This window comes from Lepidothrix coronata, unplaced genomic scaffold, assembly GCF_001604755.1.
Source record: "Lepidothrix coronata isolate B3197 unplaced genomic scaffold, Lepidothrix_coronata-1.0 Scaffold0, whole genome shotgun sequence".
Taxonomy (NCBI): domain Eukaryota; kingdom Metazoa; phylum Chordata; class Aves; order Passeriformes; family Pipridae; genus Lepidothrix; species Lepidothrix coronata.
This window is the reverse complement of record NW_016690180.1, coordinates 5,497,799-5,517,777: the sequence shown is the minus strand read 5'-3', so window position 1 is coordinate 5,517,777 and position 19,979 is coordinate 5,497,799. Positions and strand designations below refer to the sequence as shown.

General features: G+C 36.7%; 1 protein-coding gene across 4 annotated transcripts in view; it reads right to left on the bottom strand.

Annotated features, from left to right (window-relative positions):
- DLC1 (DLC1 Rho GTPase activating protein) overlaps positions 1-19,979 on the bottom strand; it is a 227,662-nt gene that overhangs the window by 80,760 nt on the left and 126,923 nt on the right. The window lies entirely within an intron of this gene.

Genomic DNA, 19,979 nt, shown 5'->3' with positions numbered 1-19,979 from the left:
GAGTCCCTTGAGGGCAGAGAGACCCTGCAGAGAGACCTCTACAAGTAGAGAAATGGGCAATCACCAGGCACATAAAGTTCAACAAGGGCAAGTCCCAGATTCTGCGCCTGGGACAAGGCAACCCTGGTTGTGTTCCACAGACTATGGAACGAGATGCTGGAAAGCAGTGCCATGGAAAGGAACCTGGGGGTCCTGGTTGACAGCAAGTTGAATGAGTCAGCAGTGCCCTGGCAGCCAGGAGGGCGAACTGTGTCCTGGGGGGCATCAGGCAAAGCATCGCCAGCCGGTCGAGGGAGGGGATTGTCCTGCTCTGCTCTGCACTGGTGTGGCCTCACCTTGAAAACTGTATGAAGTTTTGGTCACCACAATATAAAAAAGACATTAAGCTATTGGAGAGTGTTCAAAGGAGGGCAGTGAGGATGATGAAGGGTCTGGAGGAGAAGCCTTATGAAGACCTGCTGAGGTCACTTGGTTTGTTCAGCCTGCAGAAGAGGAAACTGGGGGGAGACCTCATTGCAGTCTACAAGTTCCTCATAAAGGGAAGCAGCAGGGCATGTACCAATCTTTTCACTCTTGTGACCAGTGACATGACATGAGGAAACCCCATGAAGTTGGGCGAGGTTTAGTTTGGATATCAAGAAAAAGTTTTTCACCAAGAGGGTGCTTGAGCACTGGAACAGGCTCCTCAGGGAAGTGGTCACAGCATCAAGCCCAACAGAGTTCAAGAAGCATTTGGACAATGCTTTCAGGCACAAGGTGTGATACTCGGAGTGTTCTGCTCAGGGCCAGGAGTTGATGATCTTGACGATCCTTGTGGATCTTTTCCAACTCAACATGTTCTATGATTCTATGATCTTACCCTAAATTCTATATTCAGAGTCATGCAGCTCAGTCCTTGCTAGACTCATTAAGAGACAAGCATGCAAAATGAAGCGCAGTTAGAATGACTACTTGCAAAATTTAAGATTACATGCTTGTTATCTTCAATACTTGGTTAATAGTCTGAAGAATAAATTTTGTAAGAGCTACAGTTTTCTATTAGGATATTTTTGGCTGTCATTTCCATCTTTGGGGAGGATAATTCAGCTTTATATAAACACATTTGCTCTAGTATCTAAAGTTAGTTTGAATCAAACAACCATATAGTTTTAAACAAATTACAAGTGATGATGTGAACAAAGGAAAACCAAATAAACAAACAAATAAACATTCTTCATGCATCTATTTTCCTTGAATCCTTTAATAAGTATTTATGCTATTTCTAGTTTGTACTTAGGGCAAATGATATGCAGCATTTGCTACTGGTTTAAAGCCCTGGTTAACTTGTCTTGTTGACTTCATAAGTGAATTGGATGACCTAACCTTCATAAATAAGAATGAATAAGGATATCACTCAAAGAAGGATAGGGTGGAGAGCACTTTGGGGAGTGATATGAAGAAGAGGAAACAAGGAGACCTATTTAAAGTCACTGTTTGTCCCCTTTAGTTGAAGAAATATGTTAGGTTACAAATAGAAACACTAGAATTAAAATTATCTGTTTTCCTTCCTGAGTAGAGAAAAGAGTTTCTTGACATGTTTTACATAAGACTTGTTTTTCTCAAATTGTTCATGTTTTTCCTGCATTCTAACAAATAAATAGGAGTGGGGGTTTTTTGTTTGTTTTTTTGGTCTTTGTTTTGTTTTGGTGTTGTTTGTTTTTTTTGTGGGGGTTTGTGTCTTTTGTTTTTCTTTTTTTTTTTCCCTGAGTACTGCAATCACTCAGAAATAAATACACTACAAAGCTTGATCAGGTAAGTCCTGGACTGAACTTGATTCAGAGATTAGCCATATTCATCATCCTGTAAATGCTGTCTCACCTGTCTGCCAAAACAGGAGGAAGGAGTCAACTGCACTCCAGTGGACATTAGGTCGCACCAATGTCAGGTATTGAGCACTGTCTTTAATCACACATGTGCAGTACTATGCAAAAATATGTGGCATTTTTCATTTTATTTTATCAACTTCCTCAGCTCTGCATGCCAGATGGAAGGAGTGGGAACAATTTAAAGGACTCCTATTTTTGTCATCTCAGAAAATTTTGCATAGTGCATTACTGGATTAGCTTTTCTCTCATTGTATTTGTCCCCATTTATTACAATGACTGTTCATCACAATCAGATTGGATGGGCTGCTCAGCCGCAGGTATATGACCACTTTCAGTACTAAAACATTTGTCCACACAGTAGCTTCTAGCACATTTTCTAATTACCAGTCTACTACCATGTGGTAGTCTGTGCTTATGGGATATAGGTGCTATTCAATAAGAATGATTTACTGCAAAATCTTTTGTAGAAAAATATATAGAAGAGAGTAAGAATGGCGTTGGGTAGGTAGTGTTTCAATTTGATAGCGTAAAATTTTTTCTATTTGATAAAAAGTAGGAAAAAGTGCATTTCATAGAGATTACTGTTAAAGAACATTATGTTTTGAAAACATTTCGGTATTTAAACAGGTTCTCTCATATTGCAAAATAATAAAAAAAAAAGGAAGTCAATGAGATTTTTGCCAAGAAATACTTAGCTCTTCAAATTTGGTCCCAGTTAAATACATTTTTATGAAATTATTTTATTTAGATTTTCTTAAACTACACAAAGGTTATACCATTCTTTATGATTTCTGTCTCTTTTTCAAAAGTGAGAGCACACCTACTGATAGAATAGCAGATCCAGTCCTGTGGTTGTTTGTGGCTGGATACAGCTGCAAAAAAATACCAGCTTTTGGTGTTATTTTGAAGGAAACTTAACTCTAGCACAGTGCTGTCTAGTATTTTATTTACATGAGCCAGATGAGGAGCATCCCATCTCTCCTAACACCCCAGATAAAGTTAGACACAGCTTATATCAATCAGACTCACAAGTTCATGCTAAAATATTTAAGTATTTTTAGAAAAAGATGGGTTGAAAACTGAAGTCAGCATATATTAGAAAAACAGTAATAGCAAAAAGCTTTGTTGTTGTCTACCAGTAAGCTTAGCCACATATTTGATATAACAAAAACAGATGTGCAGGCACTACTGAAGGAAGTGGGGCACCTTTGATCTGCTGACTTCTGCTGCTCACTCACAAAGGACAGTTTCTTCCATTAATGAGGCTTTTCTAGTTTATTAGGTTCACTGATTTTATGTGCCTAGAGCAGGAGGGAAATTGCACTACTCTCTAAGAAACCACTTTGATATCTTGTAAATACAGAGCTATAAAGCACTCATGTCACTTATAAGTGGGATACCTTTGTAAACAGCTGGTACGACTGCTTGATGATATTTAAAGAGTGTGAATGGTGAGAAGGACAGATGTAATGCCTGTTAGATGAGCTGATATTTACTTATCTGTAAGGGGTGAACTCAGGTGGGGAAAGAAAGAATTCATTCTTCAGAATGAGTCAGAATTATTCAGAATAATTTTTGCAGAAAACTAAAGTCTACCAAAGCGAATGTAATTTCTAGCATACTGGGAAATCAGAAGAGATGGCTGAATAAACTTATGATGTCTTATTTGCATAAGTCAAGGGGGTCCTATTTACTCCTATTATGCTTATCAGTATACTATATTGCATGTAGTTAGCTCACTTAGTTACAGGATTTAATGAGACCTATATGACCACACACAGTGTCTCTCATTCATGACAGTCTTGACATACATACAAAATGCTTTTTGAAGACAGAGTGCCTAAATCCTACTGATTTTAAAGTTCAGAATTTTAAAGAGGCTTGCAGAGCCTTATATGTCATTCTCTTAGGAGTGCTATTTACTGTAGCAGCCGCTAAGAATGTCTAAAAGGTTATGCCAAAGACAGGTAAAATGAGATTCATCCACATTGCTGTTTGTCTAGTTTACTAGTTGTTGCTGAAATAACTGGATTACTTAGATTCTCAGTTTTATTGCTGTTTCACAAGGTTGTACAGAAACTACTAAGTTAAATAGCAAGTTCCTTTCATTCTCCTCCAGTGAATGTCAATGCTGCATCATTTTTGTTTCTGTCTTGTGTTCTTGTGCATGCCATTTTGAGCTTCTCTCTTTAATTTCCTATTTTACCCTTTATTTACAAAACTATCTGCATAATAGGTGTGTCTTAGCACAGTTTATTCCTTTTTTTTTTAATCTATAGTGACCTTTCAATTTATTACAATTTAATTAACACTACAGTAATATTTAAAACATGCTTCCAGTAAGGTACAAGTGGCAAACTTATATAGAAAATTACAACTCAGAAATCAGATCCTGATTCTCCTGGAAGTCTATTGTGTTGTCACACAATGGAATTGCATATTGAGTACAGAACTTGATTTTGAACTCTGCTGTATTTTTTTAATGCAAGACTATTTCCCACCTTTAACTTCTCATACCCAGTGTATTGTGGATACATTCACTTGTGTCCAAGAAATTCAGTGGTAAACCCATCTACTCACACTGAGTTTGTGGAGAAAAAAGCAGAAACCCTACCTCCATGTTTGCCTGCTTATAGGCAAAGAGATCAGCATTTCATTAGCCTGGCCCCACAGGGAGAGGAAAAAGGTAAGCCTGAGGCATACTTGCTGCCAGCTGAGCGCATCTGTGACAAGCTGCAAAGGTTCAGCAGTTTGACTTGCTTCTTAAAAGGAGCTACTCTGTTTAAAAAGCTGTGGTCAGCAGCATGCCTCCAGCCACTGCCACCGCTATGGTACAGTGCTCCTCCTCACCTTGAGCACAGAGAAAGATGGTTTCTAAAGCTGCATGGAGTTTAATTTCTATTTGTATCAACATGTTGAATTTAAAGGGACTTCAAAGGAACAGAGTATTACCAAGGCACTGTTAAAAGGGCTCAAATGCAAGGGAAAATAAAGTTTGAATCGTTTTACCATCATGCACACAAACACATACATCACGTCAAAAATGTATCTGAATTAATTTGTGTAACTGACGGTTACTAAAGGATGGAGTTATAGATAAGAATTACAAAATTTCCTCTACCCTTACGTGAGATGGTGAGCTCTCTAGAGTGACTGCTGTACTCCTGCACACCTCCACCAGGAGCTGATGGAGCCAGGGGAATTCTTATGGGATGACATCACTACATAGGCATGCTGCAGGGAAAGCATTAGGAAAGATCCTGTTGTCCTGCATGAACAGCATGGCATTTGCAGTTACACTTTTCTGGAAAGGATGGTATCAATGTTTGCTTTAGAAGGCCAAAATTGCTAGATGTGCAGATTTTTTTTCTTTGTCTTTTCTTGGGCAGCTGCATTTCAAAATTGGAATTGTTATTTCTGTGTACATATGCAGAGTTCTGGAGTGGCAGCAGAAGTATACATGAGGCTTCCAACATGAAAGAACTTTCTGTATTGATTCTGAACAAGAGAAATTTATCATATATTGTGGGTTTCTTCTAGTGTTATTCTCACTTTGCTACTGAATATTTGTTGTAACTCCATTAAAATAATGATTTTCTCTTTGATGAGAAAACCAGTTCAGCCATAGTAGGGTGTGTAGCATGCTCTGAACTGAGATTGTGAGAAAAGGAAAAAATATTTTGGATCAGGACTTCTCTGCAATATCCAACACAGTATCTTGGATCATTTGGAGCTCCCAACTTCGGTCAAACTGTGAATTATATTAAGAATTTCTTAATGCTGAAGAAAATTCAAATGTGATTGAAATTGGTGTCTTGCTAATGAAAAGATTTAAGTTTATTTCCTGCTTACCCAGATTCACCAGTTCCAAACACTACTTATTCTGTATCCATAAAATAAGTACTTTCATGTAATGTATTAGCCTTTTAAGTAGAACAAATTCATCTAGTAAACAAACTAAACATCGAGGCAGGGGGGAAATGTGATTTTTTTCTCATTATGAGTTAGTTCTGGTACACTGATTTATTTGTACTGGTCAGAAGCAGTGTTTTCAGAATGACAAACAAATTCCTCTGAGCCTGTAGTATTTTGGAGAGGTTGCAAATGCTTCATGAGAAACTTGTTGAAAAGTACTAGGCAAATGGGGGAGTATGTCTCAGGCAGATGAGATTCAGTCTCAATGTAGGAATTTTATTTCCATTTCCTATTTTTCTACGAGTTATCAGTTTTCTGTTGTTCTAGCTTTCTTCAAAAAACACTTTTCAGCTAGAAGCACCATTTTTTTGCCACATCTCAGGAGCAGTCCAGTGGCTGATGGTAACTAACAATCTGAAGTCAAATATAGTTTTATGGGATTTTCTGTAGGAGTGATGATGACCCTACTTGCTTTCTGCTTCAAGACCAAGTGCCTGTTATGGTCCTGTGTTTCATTTCGTTATACACCAGTATTCACACAAGTAGGAAGAGACAGAGAAGAAATCCATGTGGACACTTCAGTCGTGTTGGTAAATGTACAGGGGAAGAATGGTCCCACTCCCCAGCTCTCATGTTGATTTAGAAATATGCAAATAATTGAGACAAAAGATAAAAAGCTCCCAGTTGCTGGGTACAAAATGCAGTCTGTTTTTCAAGAACTGCTATAAATTAATTTTGGTCCCATGAAACTATTCCTGTTTTTTACATTTTCCTCCTATACTTCTGAATAATATTTGCTACTGAATATTATTTCTCATGCTTTCTAGTAAGTGTTAATGGTAAAAAAGGCAGCTGTGCATTCTAACCTTATCTGTTTTGAGAATACAGGAAAATGTCAATGGAAATTCTGGTTTACTCCTACGTGTAACCAAACATCTGTGTTGCTCCTCATTTCCATTCAAGTCCATTAATTTGAAGATCTGTGACCAGAAAACAAATAACAACAAAATAATAAAGAAGTATAAGATGTACAGAACAGTAGATTTCAATAGTATTTTAAATGTGACACCATTTTGTAATACAGGTAATTCCATGTATTTTTGAGCTCTACGAAACTGTACTATAGTATCTGTGGGGTTTTTTTTGCTATGCCTTTTGTTGTACTGGAGTTGGCATTTTTACTGAACTGTCTTAAAAATGTATAACAATCATTGTTTCTGATGTTTTTATTTAGATAATTTGTTTAAATATTCTTACTTTTAAAATATGAATTTTCCTGTTCTTCTAATTCTTATCTCTTTCTTGCAACACATTAAACATTATAAAATATGTAAAAAAAATGTAAGGTTTGCTCATTGATATGAACCCTCTGTCCTCAAGCAAAACTTCACCTACAGCACTGCATGGAGAGATGTAAATATGTTAGATCGTGCTCAGCACCTGTTCCAGGAATTGCATGAACATATGGTGTTGTCCATCCTTGTCATGAACAATTTTGTACTTACTATTGTGAACTGGCCCCTGTCAGAACACTATAATGGTGGGAATTAAATGGTATGATACACTGAAGACAAAGGAAGAACCAGAGTTAATGATCTTAAAGTGGACATAGAAGAGTTAAATCACTGTGAAGATTTCCCCAGGTGGTAGATACTGAAACCTCATGTTTGAAATTACATCTTGCTGTGGTAGCTCCAAAGAAATGGAACCAGATGTGCTCATCATTACCCATCAGGCCACCATGGCAAGTTAATTTTGCCAAATAGCCCAAATATACACAAAGCTGTAATGACCTTTAATTCCTAACAGCTTCACTAGAACTTATTAAAAGCAGTGGTGGGCTCAGAGATCAGAAACTACTGGTTTCAGCTTTCGAATGGGCTGTCTGAAGATGCTAACCCCAGTGACATTACAATATAAGATATCTTATGAGCAAAAGAAGTATTATAAATAGTACTAATTAAAACATGGATGAAGAATATGGACTCATCAAAGAAGTAAACCAAGTTTCTTAACTATTGTTTTTGCTTTTTGCAGTCTGACAGGAAAAAATAAAAAGATGAGTTTGTCATTTCTGTTCTTAAACACATCTGGTGGATGATTGAACAATATAGGAATTCAGATAGTGGGATATTGGGAAAGGAATTAGGTTTTATGGTCACTCATAAATGCTGCAATGGCAGTAAAGTGTAAGGTTACAAGTTAAAAGCATTTCTACTTAGGTTTGCTGAATTATTTCTACTTCTCATGGTAGTTGGAAAGATTGACTATCTTTTTATTGATCTTTGAAATCTCATCAAAATACCTATCTTCAGTTTGCTTATATTCTTCTGTTGGACTACATTTTTTTCTCAGTGAAGTTATTGCTCCTTTCACATCAGCAAAATTCTTTGCTCCTAGGAAGACATAAGCTATTTAAATTTTCTGAAATGAAAAAGTATTTCTATTTAAGATAATTTAATTTTATTGTTTCACATCCACTAGCCTATTATGGGTAACTGACAAAACTTTTAAAGTTAAATTCAAGTTAGCCATATCTACTATTCGATCAACAAATTGAGATGTTTCATTTTGAATCTAATATCTAATTTTTTTCACTTTCACTGAGTGTCCACTGTTTTAACTCTTCATATCCAGTTGAAGAAAAAATCTCCAGATGATTATACCATAGATATACACTGGTCAGCTTCAGTAAGGTTAAAATAACATGGAACATAACTGTGTATATTCTTCACTGTACTACTACACTTCTACGAGATACAGAGGGAGGTTTCTTTTGAAATTATACAAAGTGGACATATGTAATATTTTACTATGTCAGGTTGCAGGCCAAACCCTTAAAGCCTAAAGATGACAACATATGCCCATAAGAAATGGAACAGATTTTATCAAGTACTTTCAAAGAACAGACTCAAACTCAAAAGTGGCTTCAAGTTCTCTTAAAAGCTGCCATGGCTAGGAAATAAGCCAAGGAATCTATGTTTCTATAATACTTGTGCTGATGCCAGTGATAAATATTTGTGCAGTCATTTTCCCTCCCACTTGAAATATCTGAGTGCTTGCTTGAGGGTCCTAACAGACCACAGATAATTTCATCTTCCAATGAACAAAAGACTCAAAATCAAATTACAGAAGTTATTACTAGAGTATGAAAATTCAGGAAATAGATATCTGAACTCTTAAGTTAAAACAAAATACATAGATTTCTCAAATATGCGCATGTTACTTTGTGACATTTTATGGGATTTATAATGTAGAAGGTTAGATCATAATAGTCTTTTTGGCCTTAAAAAAGGAAGTGTGGCTATTCCATACAATTTGAGATGCAAAAAGATGAACTCACAACTGACCAGCAACTCAGGGAACTCTGGACTGGCCCCGAAATTAGACCTAAAGGCAAGGAAGAAGCACTAGTAGAGAACCTTAACAATTCTGACTATGGGGTTATTTTTGCTTGAGAATTCATTCATCTTATTCACTTCACCCGGCTGTAGAAGTCCAAAAGCCGAATCAACATAGCAAGAGTCATACATATATTTATTTATGTATACACTGTATGTACTAATATCTACTAGATTGAAAAAAATTATGAAAACATTATCCTCCTTTTCTTTGTTGATACAACTGTGAAAAACCCCTCTAAATCTGCCTACGAGATTGAATATCAGGATTTTATCAATTCTGTAAACCTCATTAGATTCCTAAGCTTCTAAAATATGTGGTGTGCAAAAGAATATGGTCAGCACTTTTATATTAAAGGCTGGAATTGCAAATATGTCCATTCAGCACATTCTTGCAGCAGAAAAACAAACAAATTCATCAACATATATGTCTGATTGGAATCCTGATTCTCTTGGTTCTGCACAATTATAGATTTTTAGGCAACACCTTTTCATATTAGGAAAAATGTAAGAGTTTTTCTTCTTCAGATCTATTACATGAAATTCTGTCACTGTGTCATCAGTTAAAAGCAGCAGGAGACAAAATAAGCGTGCTGCTTGACTTCAAAATTATTATCTGAGATTTCTTAGCTTTTTGAAACCTGCCACACTTTCATTTTAATCTGAACTCTCTTTCTTACAGCAAGATCACTCAAATTTATATCCCCCCCTCAAATTATTGAACACACTTTTTAACAAATTAACTGAGGGTAAAACAAGTCCTCTCTTAATTAGGCTGGTCTGGAAAGTTGGTTTCATTTGCATAGAAAAACTTTATGCTTTCTCATCATTTTAGTATGTGGTTGTGCATGGCAGTGCTCCCTGAATTTCATCTCTGTGTAGGGTTCAACAAAACAAAAAGAAATATTTACTGGACTACTTATCAGCAGAAATGTCATGGCAGATGCATGTCACATCTATAAATGAAAGTGTTCAGGATGAACAGAAGTAGGCATGGTAAAGAGCTAGTATATCAAGGGAAACACAACACAGAAGGAAGTTGTGTACCTGATTGAAGGCAAAATAGAGATGTCTTGACAAGTAGCAGATATGGAGAGCAAATACAAGATTGAGGCCAGGCTTCTTTTGCACCAGCCTTCTGGGAACACTACACTGTCGTGTCTCTGTCCCCCTCAACTCTGAACACTGACTGCAAAGATGTGCAAATGACATTGCAAAGCACAAGTGCAGATAAGAAGACATGTTATGCAAAATCATGGATGGAAGTAAACTGCTTACTTTGCCTTTCGAAGGCACACTCTTTTCTTTTATATATTTCACAGATAGCTGCCTTGGAGATCAGATTAATGAATGAATTAAAAGCAAAAAAGAACATCTTGTACATTTAATCATATGATAAGTCTACACAAGACAACACAATCGCCATTTTCCTCAGTAATATAGACTAGAGCCAGTTTAATGCCTTGAGATTTTCTGCTGTGACTGACAGTGACAGGTAAAGTTACACTCAAAACCCTTCTTGTCCATGGCTCACCAAGGCAGGCCAGTTGTTCCTTCAGCTCAGATGGCAAGTACTTTTTTGCTGCAGGATAGCTGCCAAAATAGAACTTCATCATCAGATGGCAAGAGTAACATGGCAAAAACTCTGAAAGGGTGCTGTGAAATTTGAACAGAATAGAGACTAAGAGCTCTTTGGAGCATCAACAGTGAGAAAAAGACAATTCATCTAAAGCTGAACAGTCTTGTGTTGGTTCTGCTTATCTCTCTGCCAGATAAAGTTGTATCAGTATACAAGAGAGACCTCAAAAATTGAAAGCACAAGCAGAATGCAGATTTTCCTTTGTCCTTATGCCTTTTCAGCAACCAGTTTCTGTTGAGGAAGTTCCCTCTGAGAAATGTGCCAAACTCTCATCCCTACTTGCCAGAAACTGCGAAATATAAGCCACTCATATTGGAGTATAATCCAAAAACTACAGTCCTGGATGGACTCTATTTTATTCTCACATAAGAGAACATGACAAATCAAAGATGCATCTAAAGTTAAATCACATGAGATATAGGGAGTGAAGTACAGTGAAGTCACAAGATCTTACCTTGTAACATCTTTGCACAACTGGTCGCAGCTTTTTAACATATTACATTGAAAATTGCTTCTCATATCTTACCACTCTCTTGGGCTAAACGTTTCTCTCTTACTATTTTTATTAGCTACGTCTGTATAAGATTAACACAGATATGTGAACCCTCAGACAAACACATCCACAACTCCAAAAATAAACTGTACTGCTAATTGACCTTCTCAGAGTCTGGAAATACTGATATAAATGAGCAACCTCTAGTACAGGGAGATACTTCCTGCACTGGGATAATTTGGCTCATTTTTATTTTCCCCTATTTCTCCACAGAGCCTCAGCCTCCTCTGGGTCCCTGCAAGCTGCTAAACATGGCAGTGCAGGAGGAAGCTCAGTGGATTGATAAGTGCTCTGCCTGTGCTGGTCTGAGTGGCTGCTGCATTTTTTTGGGTACCATAATATATACTCATATGGCTTCTGAATTTATCTCCTCCCACTGAGCACTGACAGTGGTTGTTTTACAGATTATAATCTCTCCAAAACAGGACTTTCTTTTTATCAATTTCTTTCACAATGCTAAGGATGTTGCTACGTTTGGTGAATAAGAGTATTGATCAGTCAGTCAATCAATGTGTTGTGGTGTTTCTCTCTCTATAACCCTCCTTCACAATTTTAACTGCATAGCTATATAAAATGCAAAATGCAAGTTTAGTCAGTTTTTAAAAATCTGCTTCAACCTCTTAATCGGATGTACAATGCAAGGAAAGCTGTTCTGCAGCGCTATTTTCAGGGGGAAAAACTGAAGGAACTAGCCTTTGGAATGGGTTGAAATTCTTGTAAATGCAATTCTATCATATAAAATTAACAAATATTAAAAAAGTTATTGCCACAGAGATAAAATACAGCTGCTTGGATATGTTTTATTTTTTTTTTTTGTTGTTTTTTTTTTTTTTTTTTTTTTTTTTTTTTTTTTGTTGGTTTCTTTTTTTTTTTAGTTTGGATTTTTTTTTTACTCTGTTTATCGCCAACATCTTCCTTAAAAGAATTATTCAGCTAGTTCCTAATGTGCAACCTACAATATAACTATGAGTTCTCCTGTGCCTGTTGCAATAATGATATTCCCTCAGAGTAATAAATATTCCCTATATGGCAATTAGGTTTAGGCATGATTGTAAATGCAAAGTTCATGATGTTGCCATTCATATTATCTTACATCCTCATTTCCTGTTGTCTTCATAGCTTAACATGTTTACTCTTAAATTAGAACATAATTAGCAAATCATATATCTCATTTTTACTGAAAATAGCAGTTCAGCAAAATGTTTCCTATCATCTGGGGCTGACCTTCCTACAGACAGCATATCCTGGAACAGACCATTGTAATAAGAGAAAGCAGTTATTTTGGATCTAGGCCAAAGATTAATTTAATTTCTCTGACTGCCCCCTTCCTTTCCAGCTCTTCTCCCCGATCTCCCCAGTAACACTCATATATGTGAGTTGGAGTTAAGAAGTTTCAGTTGGTAAACAAAACAAAGACAAAACTGCTAAGAAGTTAATGAAAACATCAGTAAGTCATAGCATCTGGATCTCATCATCCACCTCTGACGTAAGAAAGATGTCCAGATGTTAGTAGAACTGTACCAGTTGAAATATTTTGTGAGCAAGGCTCCTTTCAAACAATCAGATGCAAAGCAGTTCGGTGCTTTCAGCAGTTTTTAGGAATGTTTCAAATATATAGTGGTCTTTCAGATGTGCAAAATGCCTGCTTAGTGCTGAAAGAATATACAGTCTGGGGAGCCATGTCTAGGGACTGTGAGCCCCTGCTTTTGGGAAGTGCACATGAATGTTCAAAGAGCAGGAGAAGAATAGGCTTCCTATTGGTTGTCTCTCCTAAGGACAGACTTCTATCAGAGCCACAATGCTGCTTATCTTGTGGTATCCAGCGTGTGAGGCTAGAGTTTAACAATGTCCACAATGATGAATTATGAAACTGGGCCTGGAGAGAGAAGACCATAATTTTCATCTTTCTCACTCATTTTTAATCCCCATTTGACAACATGTACTGCATACAGGCCTTGCATGCTGAAAAGTATAAATGATGAAGCTGTTTTCTAACAGGTGGTTGCCACGTGTATCGTATTTTTCCTTTTCCTCCTGTCCATCAGCTGCCTTATGGAACAGTGATATTTTTCACATTTGGGTGCTCATTCTCTGTTTGCACAGTGACACGACTGCTCAGTTCCTCTTGGACATGTTTTGTGGACTGCTCCGGGTGTGCTCCTTCCCTCCTTGACTCATGTTTTAAAGAATCATTTTGGAGTCCCCAAGAAAACAACAAAGTTATTTCTAAAAATTCCCAAATGCTAAAGTATCCAGGGGCTGAATTCCTCTAATGCACATTCCTAAAATCTCAGGCACAGGAGAGGACATAGGTTTGCTGGCTGATTGCGGCAGTCCATTGGCTACAATGACTGTGGAAAAAGCAAATGCTGAAAAAAAGGTGTACTTCCATAATCCTCTACAGCTGCTGTAATTAGAATGTGCAAGGATTTTGTAGCAACCACTTTTATAATATGCTTAGTATACTGTGTTATTGTAAACTTGGACAAAACTGCCATTGTTGTAGCCTGATTACAGAAATGATGGTGGACCTCCATGAAATAAATTTTTAAAATTCATTAATGGAGGAAAATGGGAAAGTCATAAAAAGCCTTCTCAGTTGTCCAGTTCCCCAACAGTGCAATTTAGATCTGTCATATGAAAATATCACAAATACACAAGGTGACAAAGTATGCACATATTTTTTTCCCTATGAGTACTCCAAACTCTGTTGGTATCAGACTTCAAATTAGAAGCATGAGAGCATTGGAAACAAGACATTCCAGCAGCTTAAAATAAACAACACCATTTTCATGCTACAGGCAGCAATGATCTTTCTGGCACTTCTCCATATTTTCATATGGAGAGTGAGAAATCAAGAAACAGAACATGGAATAAGAACCTAATGATGCATTTAATTCCAAGTGCCATTTTGAATGATCATTTTGACTGAAGGACTTTGCCTTAAATGAATTAGAGCCCTTCCAAGATAAAAACATCGATGCTGAAAAAGGCATAAAATACTCTATATATCTTATTGGAAATTTGTTGTGGCAATATTTTCAAAAATTAGACAAGCATATGCTGTGTATAAAATGTATTATTTCTGATTGTATTTGATGTCTGAAAGATGTGAGGAATTATAAACCACAAGAATGAAACTGATATTTTCTCAAAAAACATGCTTACACTACAAGTTTGTTTAGTAATTGCATGGATAACAGCAAAGCTCTTGAGCACTCTCAAAGGGAGGAAACTTTAGTATGATAAAGATATTTAACCATTCAACCAAAATAATTTTTTTCTATATATAAATAATATGTTTTGCACTGGATATGCAACATATGCCTTATGTAGCTTCTTTTATTATCAAATAACTGTTGTTTACTCTTTTCCTGTTTCTTTTCCATAAATTACAGTCTGTTTACAAATATGTATAAAGTCATTACTTCATCATGCTCTACCTAATAGTAAGTGGCTAATTTTAATATTTATATAATAGCCTGAGTAAAGCACTAAACCTGTAGGATATTGTGTCCAGATTGGGGGTCAGTAATTTCCTAAAAATGCTGATAGAGGCAAATAGTGATATATCTGAGGCTATATATCAAGTGGTCTTGGGTTCTGCAACATATCCATTTTCTAAGGCCTTATTTCACCTGCACACACCGTAAATCTTTCTTCAATCTCAGAACAAAGCAAACAGAGCAGTAATTTCTCTTCTGCGTGAGTATAAATTTTTGGGGACAGTTGAAATGTAACGCAAAACACTCCACCTTAACTTGGTGCTTAAAAAAATTTCCAGGGATAAAAAATTCCTTTCTCTAGTTCCTTTTCTTGCTGTAGATAGCTATATATATGCCTGAAAGTATAAGCAATATCTTGTAATTGTTTAAGAATAAGTCAGTATATATACTCACAGATTTTGCAATCTGTAAACGAGCATGTTTTAAGGCATCAGAGTTAAAGGGAAAGTATAAAAGAAAACATTGTAATAAGAGAATTATAAATCCAGTGGAAATACAGGGATGTTGATAATGAAGAACAAATTAGACATCAGCAAGAGCAGATAGTGTGTCATAGATTCTCATAGTGATTGATATGGCCAGTAGTAAGAAAAACTTAAATAATGGTATAATTCTAGCTAACCATCATAAGTTAAAGAATAAAAGGTCTACTCAAAGGGCCCTGCAAAGAACTTCTTCATAAGTAGACTCAAAAATAACACAGCCTGTACTATAACCATGAAAACTAGATAAAGGTTGATTGATAGTCTTCCAAAAGGAATCCAAAAGAAAATGAATTGTTTGATGGAATTACTTTTTCTATAACCTCAGAGTTCTCTCTGTGGCTCTACATCCTTAACAATATCTTACAAGGACATACAGAATTTTTCCAAATGATTTAAATACTAGAAAGTAGGATTAATGAGAATGGTCTGTAACAGATTTTTGCAAATTAATAATTTTGCATTTCTTTGGCAATTATCAGAAAATGAAATGAAGAAAAACAAGGGTGGTAAAAGCCCACTTTAGCTTTAGTGGGCTAAAAGATACAAAATAAATTATTTATGGGGTAAATAAAATATTGGGAAGTTTTAGTGAACTTTAAATTAGAAAAAAATTATATAATTGTAAATGATAACTGGAAAGTAGGTAAATAAACAATACAATTTCAAATAGAAAAGCTGAAAGATTATTTTTAAAATACCAAATAAGTAATGTTTTTCCTTAGACTTTCAATGACTAAGCAACTGCAGCATAACTCGCAGTAATTCACCAAACTCAGACTACCTACACATCCTTTATTTTGTCTCTCATAACAGATATTTCAGAAGACAGTTTAACTTTTGCATCACATAAAACCCCCTTAATTTAAAAGAAGCATATGAGTAATCAGTTATACTCAGTGGTTGATCACGTTTTCTAAAAAATGCTGGTGGTAATGAAAAAGCCAGGATATTTAGTCATGTCATATGGTGGACATAATGGGTCTTAGTACAATGCAGATAAATGCTACATTGGGTCATGTTAATTCAGACAACAGTGGAAGCACTAAGAGAAATGTCTACAATGTTTTGAGAATCTGTACATCTCAGAGTTAAGAATGATGCTTTGTGCTCTGTGGAAGCTTGTTCTGCACTGCTGCCGTTCTTGTGCATAAAATCCTGGTCTCTTCTGGGAATTTTGTCCACTGAAGAAATCAGAAAGTTGTTCCCTTCCAAGCTGAGGATGTGGTCCAACATTAGCAAGGAGAATAAACTGGGAATTCCCAAGGAAATATATGTATTTCTTGGGAAGGTAGTAACAGGAAAAGTTACAGTTTTCATATTGCCCTTTTAGGGACTCTGGCAATTGAAGTTTCATTCTGTCCTTTGTCCTTATTCTATGAACATTCCATTGCCCCAAATTGTTTCCCATCTCTACTGGGTCTTTTTGATGTCCCAGAAATTGAAAATGTTTAGTGATTCATTTAGTGATTAATTTTCCACATTTTAAGATCACCAGATATGACCATAAACATGCACCAAGGTTTTCTTTGTCTATGTAAACTAAGAAAGAGGAGAAAAGACAGAGTAAAAAACCATGAGCTGTGCTGCCATCAAAAGTAGTTTGAACATGATATGACTATGCTGAGCTGCAACTCACTGCTCCTCAGGATAGGTATTTTATAAATATATATCATATTTATATGATAGACCAAATTTATACAACAGTAACAATATACCATAATATGTTATAATAATATACCACATTTAGCAAAAGTGTGCTTGGCCCCAGCTGGCTGAATCACGGGCTGTTCTGCCACAAGATGAGATGGCAAAGGCAGTAATTTAGCCCTGGTGTTAGGGTTTAAAAGCAACATGAAGATGCCGCTCCACAGTGGCCAGCGTAGGAGAGGACGCAGAGGTGATCCAAGAGGGCAGTTCATGTTTATATTCATATTCATATTCATTTGCATTCCTTTACTGTGCCATTCCCCCTATCACCACATGCCCCTGTGAAAAGTCCCTCTCCAGATTTCTTGTAAAGTCCCCTTTAGGTAGTGGAAAGCTGCTACAAGGTCTCTCCAAAGACTTCTCCAGCCATTCGTAGCTAGTGGAAGAGACATTTACCATATTTTCCAAACATAGGATGTAGACAGTACTTCCTGTTTGATGATTATATTAAATTATATTGCATGATTTTCTATGTCTGTGTGCAGGCTAGAAGCTTGTTTTAAAGGCAAAATATTTTTTTGTTTACTTTTTCTTGAATATGCGATGAAGAATGCATATTTCACATTTTCTTCTTTCTTTTGCAAATAATGTGCTTTTAAAAAGGCGTGTCCTGATAACACAAATTGCTGATCTAAGAGGATTTCTTATTTCAGTGTCATGACCCTTCTTGACCATTTTTATGTAGTCAGCAGTTTAAATTGCTGATATTCCAAAGAACAAACAGAACAGCAACACAACTTGCTGTTTTGTTTCTCTTCCTGAATCTCTGTTAATCATGAAGTATTTTCTGGAATATAACCTGATATCTACTCCAATTACAGACTGTACTGCTTATTGCCTGATTATTTTTTGACTTTCTGACTGACAGCAGCCCAAATATACTAGTGGACTGAAAAGCCTACATCACCAGCACAGCCTGGAAAATGGAACTGTCACTGTTGTTAAGGGTCCTCTAACATCTAAGCCTTGTATTGATAAAAGCTGTGATGGCTCATAACCAGCTGCCAAGTAGAGTAAAAACATGCCGACCCTTATCAGTGCAGCTAAAGAGGCTAAAGGGTTCACGTTCATTCCTTGTTTCTAGGAATGTAACAGAGTCTCAAGAAATATAATTAGCAGTTGTTCAGCCCCCAAATATTTGATAATCATACGTAAGATTAAATATATACATTTATCGAGACCTCTTCATATCCTGATAAAATCTGCATATTTTCATGTGTAGGTCACATACAGAAGTATAAATTACATGTCCTTATATGCTTTCCAGTGTCAACTGATGAGAGGAAAACAATTTTACAGAAGACAGTTGGTAGTAGTTGTCTTATGTGGACACAGGCCAGAGGTATTGTTGAGAGTCTGTTGATGCAAATACCAACTTAATGATAAATTAAAAAACTTACTTCAAAGCATTCACATAAACATCTCTAGCAGGTGGAATGGAAACGAATGTCAGGGTAAACAAATGTCCAGCTGACCAGACAACACACAGATTAAACAAAGGCTGATTCGGCCCCACCAGCTTCCCTTTTATAGATTTGTGTAACATCCATGCCTTTTTACTCAGAATATCTTTCCTTTTGGTGCTCCTTCCAGTGGAGTTTCAGCAATGGCCCAAACATCAGGACCTGTGTTGTGATTGCTGCTGCATGCCCTGCAGTCATTAAGCTACGAAAGAAGTCCAGTTTTATAACACACTTTTGAGAGATAAATTGAACTGTGTGTCCAGTTCAGCTTGCTGTGGAAAGAGGTTAATGACCAGTGCTTTCATGACACTGCCATATTTGTGACTACCTACTGAGCACTAAAGTAAATGTGATGCCTCCATCTCTTATGACCATGAGGTTTCACTGTAAAACTGCGGTAAAGCTGAGTTCCTCTACCTAGGCAACTCACTGTCCTTTGTCATCTATGGGAACAGGCACAGAATTTATCCAATCACTAATGGGCAAAACAAGATTTTTATGAACAGGTCTAATTCAAAGCAGGTTTTTGGTCCTGTGTTTCTTTATAGGCCATGGTCACTCACTGCCTGATTACCCAGTGTAATCAGTTTTGGAATCAGTGCGCAACCAAATGTCTGTTATACACTTAGCTACTCTTATTTCTCCAAAACATAAATGCAGCAGCATGATGTAAAAATTCAGTTTACATTAGTGAGCCATATAGTCTGCCTCTGGGTCATCTCATCCTTGATCTTATCATTATTCACATTTCTCCTCCCTCCTTCCCTCCCCTTGCGATAAACCACCCCCACTGTAAGTATACAAACAAACTAAAGTCAGCCCTCTCGCAGTCACACCCACTGTTCATTTCTGCTGCCCATTTTGAAACCCCTAAAAGCCACAAAATAAAAGTAACAACCCAAGCAGGGTGAAAGAGAAGCATTCATCTAACAGGTAATAAGAGAAGTGGAAAATAAAGTGAGTTAAATTGGTTTCTTCTCCAGCTCTCTATTATGGTTTGCCTCGAGTTTTTGAGTATTTGCAAGTCAAAATAAAAATGTGGATTGTAGCTCTCTAGTTGGCTGGTAATTTATATCTCAGAAGTCCAGCTCGGGCATATCTGACACTCACTTGGAGCTCATAGCACTGAAATCCTTGCCAGAGGAAATACCAGTAATTGCTCAGTGCACAGCCCAGATATTCCAACTGACACACTCCTTGGCTCAAAACACTCCGTAACACAACTCACTGAAGCACATCACAGCAGTAAAGCACAGGGTCTGACTTAACAGCAAAGTAAAATGCTTCAGCACACTTTACTATGAGGAGTTTGCATCAAAATACTGGACCAAAATTCATTGCTCCTTTTCTTTTAACTGATGTTTATCTCATCTAGTTAGAGAAGCACACACAGTTCCACCATAGGCATAGCACCAAAGTAACGTGACACACAAACAAAAGGCTGG